Here is a 10,783-nt window from a genome sequence, read left to right as displayed (position 1 = left end):
CTCCTCTAGGGTTCTGATGGATTCCTGTCTCACGTTGAGGTTGGAAAAGGCAGCTTTGAAGGAGAAAGACTTGGTAGACAAGGAAAGCTTTGGGGTAATGCCTGGAATGTCATTTTTTAAATAAAACAAGCCCCTCACCTTCTGTCCCACCACCTCGCCTCCCTCAAGTATTAGCAACTTGCCACATGAATGCCAGCAATGAAACCCCAGACCCCTAATCCCACAGCCCCTTCTTTCCTGAGCTTACTTCTGAATGTTTGTCCTGAGAGGTTTTTAAATTTTTTTTTAATTTTAATTTTTTTTTTTTTTCTGGAAGGTTTTTCATTTCTGAAGATTTGGGGTCTTTGGCCAGGCCTGAAAGTTTAAAAGAACAAAGAGGGTAATTAGTCTGTGGGTTCGGGCTGTGTAAATAACTGATTTCTCTAATTCAGGTCAAAAGCTGGGCTTACTGAGGACACACATTTTTATGAAAAAAAAAAAAAAAAAAAGCATTTGTATTAGACAATTTCACCAATTGGTATTTTTTTCAGCTCCACGGATGTATCTCATTCTCTCTGGCTCCTATTTCTTTTACTTTGACTTTGACTCCTTCTTTAGGACTTTGAAACACCCCAGTGTTGTGGGGCCAGGCTTTACAAGAAGCAAACAGTGCTTGGGGAGGGGGCCTCGGCAAGCTGGAAACATTTACTTTCCTAACCAGCTTCCCTCCCTGCCAAGGAATCGACGAGCCTAGGGAAATGCTTTCCCTTCTATGTTTACAAAGCACTAAATTTTCGAAGTCATTAATTCCCTTCATAAAGAAAGGGCCTAATGGAGTTTTCTATTAGTCATTGAGATAGCGGTTATAACCCTGAAAGATCCAGAAAGCAATAAGGAGCCAAAATTGAAGGGGGTGTGGGGTGAGGGGAAACAACAAAATCAGGTCTTTTTTTAGTGCCATCAGATTTCTTCAGCAGTAAAGGAAAATATTTTGAATATCTTAATCACTACCTCACACATGTGTTTATTTTGTTCTCCTTTTCAGAACACTGGGAAGTGTGTAGACACAGACCCATTCTTCCTCCATGCCTGTGTTTCTATAAGGAAAGCTTCTTTGTCCTGAGGGGTTGGGGTAACTGTGTCTGTTGCGGAGCACCCAGGGTGTGGGGAGGGAGGAGGGGGAGGCCCAGGATCTCGAGCCCCAGGGGTAGGCACCAGGACTGAGGTGCTGGCTGATACACCCAGAGGTCCAGGCTGAAAGGCTCAGGGCTCAAATTACCCCTTGAAATCCAGGCTTCTGGGAGAGTATTAACCCTTTCAGGGTCTTAACCCTGCAGGTACCCCCTGCTGCTCTGAGCCCTAGCTTGTCCACCTCTGGGCAAGCCCAGGCCACTCACTCTGGACTCTGGGGGAACAAGAGGGGACACTCTTCCTGGCCAGGTCACTGCTCCCCGCCCAGCCCTGTCCCCGAGGCCTTAATGGGAACCTCCACAACTCCATGATGAGTCCAGTAAAGATTCCTTTTTTTTTTTTTTTTAAGATTGTATTTATTTGAGAGAGAGAGAGCACAAGCACATGGGGAGAGGGAGAAGCAGGCTCCCCGCTGAGCAGGGAGCCTAATGTGGGGCTCGATCCCAGGACCCTGAGATCATGACCGAGCCGAAGGCAGAAGCCCAACTGACTGAGCCACCCAGGTGTCCCAAGACTCCTATTGACTTCAGCACAGATTCGTTTTCTAGAGACCCCAGTGGCTCCAAGAATTGTCCCTCTGGCCAGAGGAGAATCCAATAAAAACTGTGTTGGCAGGGAAAGCAGCAGTTTTCAAAATATGGCCCACAGACATCCCACATTAAAATCACCAGCAAAGACTTGTTAAAAATGCAGATGCTCCCCTCCACCCGCCACCAGCATTGCTCCCCACACACTCAGAATGTCTCCAGCAGGGCAGGAAATGGAGGGAAGACAAGGCCTCCCGCACCTGCCTCTCAGTCCCTGAACCACACAGCCTTCCTGGTCTCCCATGATGGCCCCAGACGACTTTCCCTCCAGGTGTGGAAATGCTGGGCTCCAGTGGGAGGGGACACTGCCTGGAGGCTCCTGGGGACCCCCCAAGGCGTGCTGTCCCCCATGGAGCGATCAGCAGACTGGGCCTGCCCGCCTTCCAGACTCGGAAACCCTCTTGTGTGCGTCGGTGTTTTCACCTCAGTGTTCCTGGGCAGAATCCAAGAGGGCATTAGAGTCTCTCGCTTGAGAGCACGGATTTCAGTTACCCTGGAGATGGCCTTCGTCCCCCTGGCTGCCTGTTTGGCATGTGGGTCTGGCCCTATCCTATTCACATTCCTAGAGAGACACTGTCTGAGCCACATTCGATGGAAGAAATTTACAGACAGGCACAGGGATCATGGCTGCCTTTGGCGAAAGGAATTCGCAACCTCCGACGATCAGATGAAGCTGGGACGCGCTGGTCACTGTGGCTCGCACTGGGACCTGCCTCCTCAGGGAGCCTTTCAGAGATGCTGGGAAACATATTCCTGAGCTAGTCTTGCCTCCGTGGCATGCCTTTAGAGGCAAGGGGCCAGGAGCCAGACCCTGGCCGCGCCTTTCATAGCTGTGTGTCCTTGGGCACATTCCTGTCCGTCTGTCTCTCAGCCACAGGCGGTCTCATCTGTAAAATAGAGAAAATGATAGTCATAACGTTTCTGCAGCATCAGTGAGATGAAAGCTCACACCAGGCACCCAGCCGGTGCTTAACCAGATCTTCTCCTCCCCCACCCTCCTCTAGCATTCTTTTTTTTTTTCAGCGTAACAGTATTCATTGTTTTTGCACCACACCCAGTGCTCCATGCAATCCGTGCCCTCTCTAATACCCACCACCTAGTTCCCCCAACCTCCCACCCCCTGCCCCTTCAAAACCCTCAGATTGCTTTTCAGAGTCCATAGTCTCTCCTGGTTCACCTCCCCTTCCAATTTCACCTCTAGCATTCTTACTGTGCGTCCCCACCGGGAACTTAGCCGTGGACCTGGCCACTCAGAGAAATGAGCCCAGGAAACCATTCCAACTGCACCAGGTTGACAAGGGATCTGTTATGCCTGATATTCCTGAGTTTGAGTGGAGATAATTACAGTTGGTTTTTGCAAACAATAGGGCTGCCCAGTCTGGTGATGAGAACTCCCATCAAGACAGACAGTGTGCCACCACGCTAGAGATGGGTGACGCTAGAGCTCGGGTTCTCTTCTGAGCCCTGCCATGCTGGGGTGGCTCCGAGCAGAGTAAATATTTAAGCACGTGTCTTGTACAGCTCTCGTGGATCTGAATGCCCCAGGAGCCAAACACAGACACCTGCCTCAGCGACCCAGATTTGAAAGACAGTGTTGATGCCACTCTGGGGAGTCCGCTGGCTACCCTTGGCTGAGAGGTAGCAGAATTCTGGGGTCTATGCATTGTCTTGGGAACAAACTCTTGAACTGGGAGAAAGAGAAAGCAACTGTAATGAAAACTTTCCTTGGGCAAAGCTTCCCTTGGCACGTTTCTTGTGTGCCCATTAAGCTCTACCCGCTAGGCTCGGAACGTTACGTATATTGAATCTTCTAATCCTTACAACAGCCAGAGAAGGGACTCTTACCATCACCAAGAAACAGAGGCTCAGAGAGGTTAAATTATCTCCTCAGAGTCTTCAGCTACTTGGTGTCAGAGCAGGGGGACAGAGCCAGGGGTGGGAACTATAATTGTGGAGAAAGGGGGCCAGTGGTGCTCTTCCAAACCCCGAAGTCTTGCTAGTCACATGTTCTCAGAGACTGCGTGTCCCTGAGACCAGGGAGGAAGCTCCTGTTTACAGGGGATTCCTTCACGCTTCTCTACCAGGTCGACATTAACCCACTTCCTGGGCCTTCATGGAGGCCCACTGGGTAAATTAGTTCTGTCTTACCCTCAAAATATATATTAAGACCCAAACAAATAGAAAGACTTCAGAGACAAAAGAAAACAGATGCAGGATTAAGGCGCCACCTCAGTGAACAGAACCCAGGAAGCCCCATTCTGAGAGAGAGGGAGCCCACCCCACTCGCCTTCAACCCCTGCCCATTTGCACCTGCCCTCTGCTTCTCACACAGACTTCAGCCTCCACCAGCCACAGCGGGCCCTTCCACCCTTTGTTCCCTGGATTCCTGGGAGCTGCACTGACATCCAGCAGCTCCTTCTTACCCCGGTGGGTACCCTGGCTCCCTTGATGCCACCAGAAACCTGGCACAGCCTGCTTCTTCTCACCTGGGTCCTACTCCTTCCGTGCCACATCGTAATTGTATGTTTATACATCTTTCCCTTCTGCGAACTGTGAGCTCTGCAGAGGATGTTGTACCCGTCTACAGAGGATGTGGTCCCCCGGGTCGCTGTCTAGGGCTTGGCACGTGGAAGGCACGTGACGAATGCTAACTGGCAGACTGGAAGAATGGATCGTGGCCTGGGAATAGAACCCTTGTGTCTCCAATCCATATTTTGGGACACCAGCCTCTACCTGGTCAACCTGAGTTCAGTGCTTTCTCCTTCAGAGATCGCCAGTCAGTCTGACCTTGTTCCTTGAGACGGTAAACAAGGTTACACCGCCTCGTGGAGAGCTCCTAAGGAATAACCAACCGGTAACTAAACAATGACAATAAACAACACTCGAAAACTGTATTTTCAAATTTCCCAGCGAGCATCTTAGTAGAAATCAGGGCAATACATTTCATTTTTTAAAAGAATCATTTCAACAACTCAGAAGTATTCACTGAGCACCTCCCAAGTGCTTGATGCTGCGGGAGAAAATTATTATGATCTTGTGTGTATAAAGTGCTTTACAGCCGTCAGCTTATTTCACAGAATTGCCTCTGTGTTTTTCAGGGTCTTCACTTGGTGGGTAGAATAGTGGCAGTGGAAGACCCCCCCTCCCATGCCCTAATCCCTGGCAACTGCAACTATGTGACCTCGCCTGGTAAGAGGGACTTTGCAAATGGGATTAAAGGCGGGATCTAGAGATGGAGAGATTATCCTGCTTCTCTGGGTGGACTCAGGGTCATCGCCAGGGTCCTTATAAGAGGGAAGGAGGAGGGTCAGAGTCTGTGGTAGACGGGACAAGGGAAGCAAACAGTTGGAGCCACGTGGCCAGGAGCCAAGGAATGTGGGCAGCTTCCAGAAGCTGAAAGAGGAAAGGACGCTCTTCCAGAACATCCAGAAGGAACGCAGCCCTGCGGGCACCTCGATTTTAGACTTGCAGGTTTGTGGTCATTTATTACCACCACATAAGGAAACTAATACACGCATCCTTTCAGTGGAGATGGTGATATCCTTACGTCATGGGCTGTGCTGCTAGGTGACAGGTGACAACAGTCCAGAACAGAGCCAGGCACATGGCTGTTTGGATAGTCGTCATGATCACAGAATTATTTTATTGTAATTTATTTGGGAGACCCTAGCCTGTGGAGTAGGCAGGCCCCCTTCCTCTTCACTGAATGAACCTGTGTTAAGTCCTTCTTAGACACCAGGTCTTCGGCAACTCTGGGAACTTGTGATGAACCGAATGGCCTTTTTGAGCACAGGGGTCCTGGCGGGTCGGGGAGACAGATGTCTCAACAAGGAAGGCCAGCTCGGGGTGACGAGACTCAGCGAGGGGGTCTGCCCTGGATTGGGAGTCCAGTGGAAGGATCTCGGGTGGGAAGCAGGGGAAACTGGGCAGGAGAGGGTCTCTCTAATGAGGGAAGCCTTGAGCTAAGAACTGCAGGCTGCAGAGACCACCAGGCCAACATGGGGAGGTGTAGTGCAGGCAGAGGGAGCAGAGGGAGCAGCGGCCCAACATCCTACAACCGAGACTCAAACCTAGACCCTTGGCCCTCGCCCAGTCTGCCGCTCTGGGCATACCCTGCACGCACGTGACCTAGCTGCCGGCGGGCCTCAAGGAGGATATGGACAACTGGATACAGGATAAGGACTTGATTTAAAACAACCATAGAAGTCCCTATTTGAGAGAATTTAAAAATAAATGGTGGGGAAATTCCACCAGAAAGATTGAAAAGAACTGGACTTGGGAAGATTTAAAAAGGGGAAAAACATGAGTTGGACCCTTCGGGTGAGTGGGATATGGACCGTCTGGTGCAGGCGTGAAGAAAGATGAACCTTCTCAGCGTGGAGGCTGGGCCTTGCGGAGGCAGGGGAGGCAGGCCGCTGGGAGAGTGGGGAGGAGCAGCCTCAGAAACCCAGAAGGTAAGGATGACAGGCGAGTCGCCTGAGAGCTAGTTCCAGCCAACACTTTATTTATTTTTTTTTAAGATTTTATTTATTTGAGAGATCACAAGTAGGCAGAGAGGCGGGCAGAGAGAGAGGGGGAATCAGGCTCCCTGGTGAGCAGAAAGCCCGATAAGGGGCTCGATCCCAGGATCCTGGGATCATGACCTGAGCCTAAGGCAGAGGCTTTAACCCACTGAGTCACCCAGGCGCCCCCCAGTCAACACTTTATTCTGAGGATATCGGGGGAGTCTGCTGAAGGGTCTCGGAGTCCTGGGATGAATTCGGTGTCTTAGAACTACTCCCGGGTCCGTCTCTGAGACCGGAACTTAACTTCACGACTCCCACGTGCTGCGTGTTCGGTTGTTCTTTGTTGAACTGAATTGACGTTTCCAGGATGGATTGGAAAGAATGGCAAATTCTAGCTTCTGCTCGAAATCCTCCTTGCTCACGCCTCATTGGAGGCAGAAGCTAATGTTGCCAACCTCCACAAAGACCGCACACCCTCATACCCGCACAAGGTTCTAAGGCATCCCAGATGGAACTCTCCTCATTGCCTTTGACCTTGCCCGGTGTCTACTAAATGTCTCGCCAAGTACAGATTGAAAGGACACGCTTTAGCTCCTATTTTATATCCTGAGTATTGACTATTTATAACTGAGTGTAACTGAGTATCGACTCAGTTATAAAACAGAAGCTGAAAGTGTGATTTCAGTGCCAGAATCCGATGGGAAGAAGCAAAGCCTTTTCCGGCTTCTCAGCTTCAGCACAGTGTGCTTGCTGCCCACGCCAACCCCGCATGTTGGGCGTTGTGGAACGGAGCGGGGGCTTGGCTGCCAAAACGTGCCAGAAATGGTGCATCAGAGATAATAGTAACGACATGACATGCAGAACACTAAGAAACCATTAGCACGTAGCACAGCAAGGAACGCAACGTGAACTTGGGCGAGATGAGGAGCACGCTGATTCATCTCACCAGATGACGGCGGTGGCCTCCTCGCCTCAGGACCTACTGGAGCAGGGACTCAAACTCTGACAGAACCTTCCAGCCACATTTGCCACATGCCTCTCTCGGCATGTTAGCTTCATTCTCATCAAAAGGTAGTGGGGGTGGGGGGCGTGACCACCAGCAGCTTCCAGGCTCTCCTCCCCATCCCAGGAAGGAACACCTCTCCCTGACCAGCTGCAGCTCCAATAAACTTCAGAGAGGGACTGTCTCCAATGTCATCTCCTCAAGGGGGCTGAGACCCGGGAGGTAGAGACACGGAAAAGGATGTTAACCCCACCTTTGATCCATGTGGCTGGAATCAAGGAAGGGCTTGGGCTGCAAGAATGCTAAGGAACCATCCAAAGCCAGGAACAAACTCCAGGCACAGCAGCTTGGAAGCTAGGCCTGGGAAGGTTCTGTTATCTTCCCAGGTCATCCCGCCTGGCCTCTGATTATGTGCCCTTGATTCCTGCCAGGCAAGAGACCTCACTTACCCCTCTGCCTCCTGGAGTCAGCCCCGGCTCTCCCCCCACTTCCCCTCTGCGCTTGGTTTTCTGAAGTCCACGATGCCTGTGGTTAAAAATCCAACTTTGCCATGAACTTAACCTTGTGTCGGGCAGGCACAACAATGAAAGACACTATATATAAAGACCTAATATTCTTGTCAAAGACTCACGAGAACCTACAGCTTAAAAATGTAAGGTGGGGGTGAAATCAGATTAGGTTGGCCTCGATTGTTCCTCGGAAGTTGGCAGATGCCTCCCCCAATGATTGTGCCTTGGACGTCCACGGCAAAGGCTAGGTGACCCATCAAGTCATCGGTCATTGCCCTGACAGGGGGTTAAGCCTTAGCTGTGGACAATCCCACTTGTAGAGAGAAAGACCTTGCCATGGGGAAGAGGTCGACTTCATTTAGGGATGGTACAACTGTATCTGGAACTACTGCCATCCACCGTTGATCCTACCCGAGCCTGCCCTGCTGGTGGCAATTGTTTTAAATCCTCTGGCACCATGAATCCCTGATTGACCCCAGATGCCTGAGCATCAGGAACTAACCCTGACTTGTGTGTCCTTGGCCCCCTAAGCCAGTTCCGGATTTCTGCACACGTGTCATCTGCTGTGTGCCCTGAGCTCAGCCTTGAAGGCCACGCTCTCACCCTGAGTCGTCCAAGCCCACAGCCAGCAGGCCAACGTCCTTGGGGGCTCAGCAACAATAGGACCTGCCTGTGGCTAGAATATGTATTTTTTTTTCTTCTATGAAGCTATTTAAAAGAGAAGCCTTACTTTTCTGCTTATCTGGCCAATAGAAATCCCATCCGTCCTTGATAATCAGATTGCTGGCTGTTATGCCTGGGCTAGTCATGACGTAAAGCAATGGAGAGCATCTGATTCTTGACCTTGGGGTCATGAGATCAGGCCCCACACTGGGGCCTGAAAAAGAAAGAAAAGATATGTTGAAGGATTGAAGGTAGTTTCGTTGCCCTCAGAGACAGACTCTGTCCCTTCGCCCTCAAGATACAGCCGGAGCTTTAGCCAGTTGCCTTGAAAGTCTCCCATGGGTGAATGGGTGCCTGGCTGAGCAGAGCTCACTCATCATCCCCCCGTGCCTGATGAGAGTGGCCCCAGATGTCACAGTTAATGCATTGAAAACTCATGCCTGTGTGTGAGAGCCAACCAGCTGGCTGTCAGGGAGCAGGCTGGGGCTTCCGGGAGCCACGTATAGTATGGGACTTTAAGCAACAATTTGGTCAGAGGAATCTTGGCAGCCCGGAGGGGACAGCATGTGATCCCGGCATGAAAACAACGGAGGCTTGAGGCCTGCAGTTTATGGGGTGTTTCCAATAAAGATGCAGAGCCCAGCACCTCCCTGAGGAATCCCCAGCATGGGAACACAGCACACTTTTATCTGGCCACACTGGCACTTTTAAGTGCTCAGGAATATCCAGAAAAGGGGCCTGGGTGCCTTTCCGAGCAACGTGCTGGGCTGCTTCTGAAATCAAAGCTATACGGGCAGATTGGAGAGGAGAGGGAGAGGTGCGGAGCCAGGAGGGGCATTAAAGGCTCAGGGCTAAATGGCTCCTCCACGGCAGACAAAAGTTCCGTTTTCTTAAACCACGAGCCTGGAATGTGCCCTCTGATGATGATTACAGGCCAAATCAACACTCCAGTGATGGAAACCAGGCCTGTGCTCTGCTCACGATGTCCAGGCTGGCACAGCTGCAGCCCTAATGAGATCCAGAAGACCTACTGAGCTCACTGGCCAGTCCTCAAGGGAGGGGGCACCTAGGCACTGTTCTAAAGGGCTCCCTGCCCAGATCAGGGGGCTCAGCAGGTATGCACCAGAGTCAACCCCATCACACCCCTGAACTCCCTACTGGAGTGACAGGAAGGGACTGTGGTACTGGGGTCAGAGCCTCTGGACTGAGCTATTCCCAGACCTCCTCGCCTGCTCAAACCATGACTTCTCTGCCTGCAAATCTGTCAGCTACATCTGGAAATGCAGGTCAAGTTTGCTCCCTTTGCACTTGGTGGAAATGATGTTTCTGTTTGATCCACAGTGTAGCCCCATGATGATGCACTCACCGTAACATAAGATCGGATGGATATCCAGGGAGTGATCGCTCCCTGCCCCCCAGTCACTCCACCTCCCTCATTATAACACAAGCCCACATGTTATGCAACTGAGTTCTGGGGGCCCTGCTTAGGAATTTACCGTATTTTTTAAGTAACCCAAATCATGCTAGAGAAACGCCGAACATGCAGAAGGCCTTCCCACCTGCGGCCACAGCTACTTTGGTGAGAGACAGCCCTGGGGAGATGCCACTGTCAAGGACATGTCTACTTAAAGGAGCTTACGTTTTACTTTATCTTATTTTATTTTATTTTATCTTATTTTATTTTATTAAGATTTTATCTATTTGACAGAGAGAACACAAGCAGGAGTAGTAGGAAAAGGGAGAGGAAGAAGCAGGCTCTCCGCTGAGCAGAGTCTGATGGGCTGGATCTCAAGACCCTGGGGATCCTGACCAGAGCTGAAGGCAGACGCTTAATCGAATGAGCAACCCAGATGCCCCAGGACCTCACACTTTAAATGTCCATGGGTCACTGTCACCTCTTAGTGGTCCCCCAGGTAGAGGCTCAACAGTTAACGGAGTGCACGTGGTCCTGGTAATGTTTAGTCCTGGGCAGAGTGAAGGGAGAAAGATGGCTTAACGGATCCTTTTATAGTTCGTAAGGGTGATTATTGGGTGTTCACGCCATGGTGTGCCACGTGCCTCCCTCCAACCTCATTATAACCTCAGCACATTACCCATTAGGGGTGAACTTGGAGGGAAAAAAAAAAAAAGAAAGAAAGAAAGATAGCTTAACAGAGACGTCAGGGCAGAACATTTGTTCTGGTCCCCACAGGACAGCAGATCCAGACTTGCCCTTATAATAAGCTGCCTCTTCACAGCTCTGGGGACAGAATAAGGCTGGTAATTAATTCTCCACCATTTTGGATGGAATAAGAGGCAATGCACCAGATCCAGCTGTTCTTTCCCCAACACCATTATTGGAGCCAT

General features: G+C 50.7%; 1 non-coding gene across 1 annotated transcript; it reads left to right on the top strand.

Moving 5' to 3' along the window:
• The first annotated feature begins 10,436 nt into the window (after positions 1-10,436).
• LOC122908150 lies at positions 10,437-10,545 on the top strand. The gene has a single exon (XR_006384928.1). It is a non-coding gene; the product is annotated as a small nucleolar RNA U13 (small nucleolar RNA).
• Positions 10,546-10,783: the final 238 nt, after the last annotated feature.

This window comes from Neovison vison, chromosome 5, assembly GCF_020171115.1.
Source record: "Neovison vison isolate M4711 chromosome 5, ASM_NN_V1, whole genome shotgun sequence".
Taxonomy (NCBI): Eukaryota; Metazoa; Chordata; class Mammalia; order Carnivora; family Mustelidae; genus Neogale; species Neogale vison.
The sequence above is the reverse complement of the archived record's forward strand: the minus strand, read 5'-3'. Positions and strand labels throughout refer to the sequence as shown.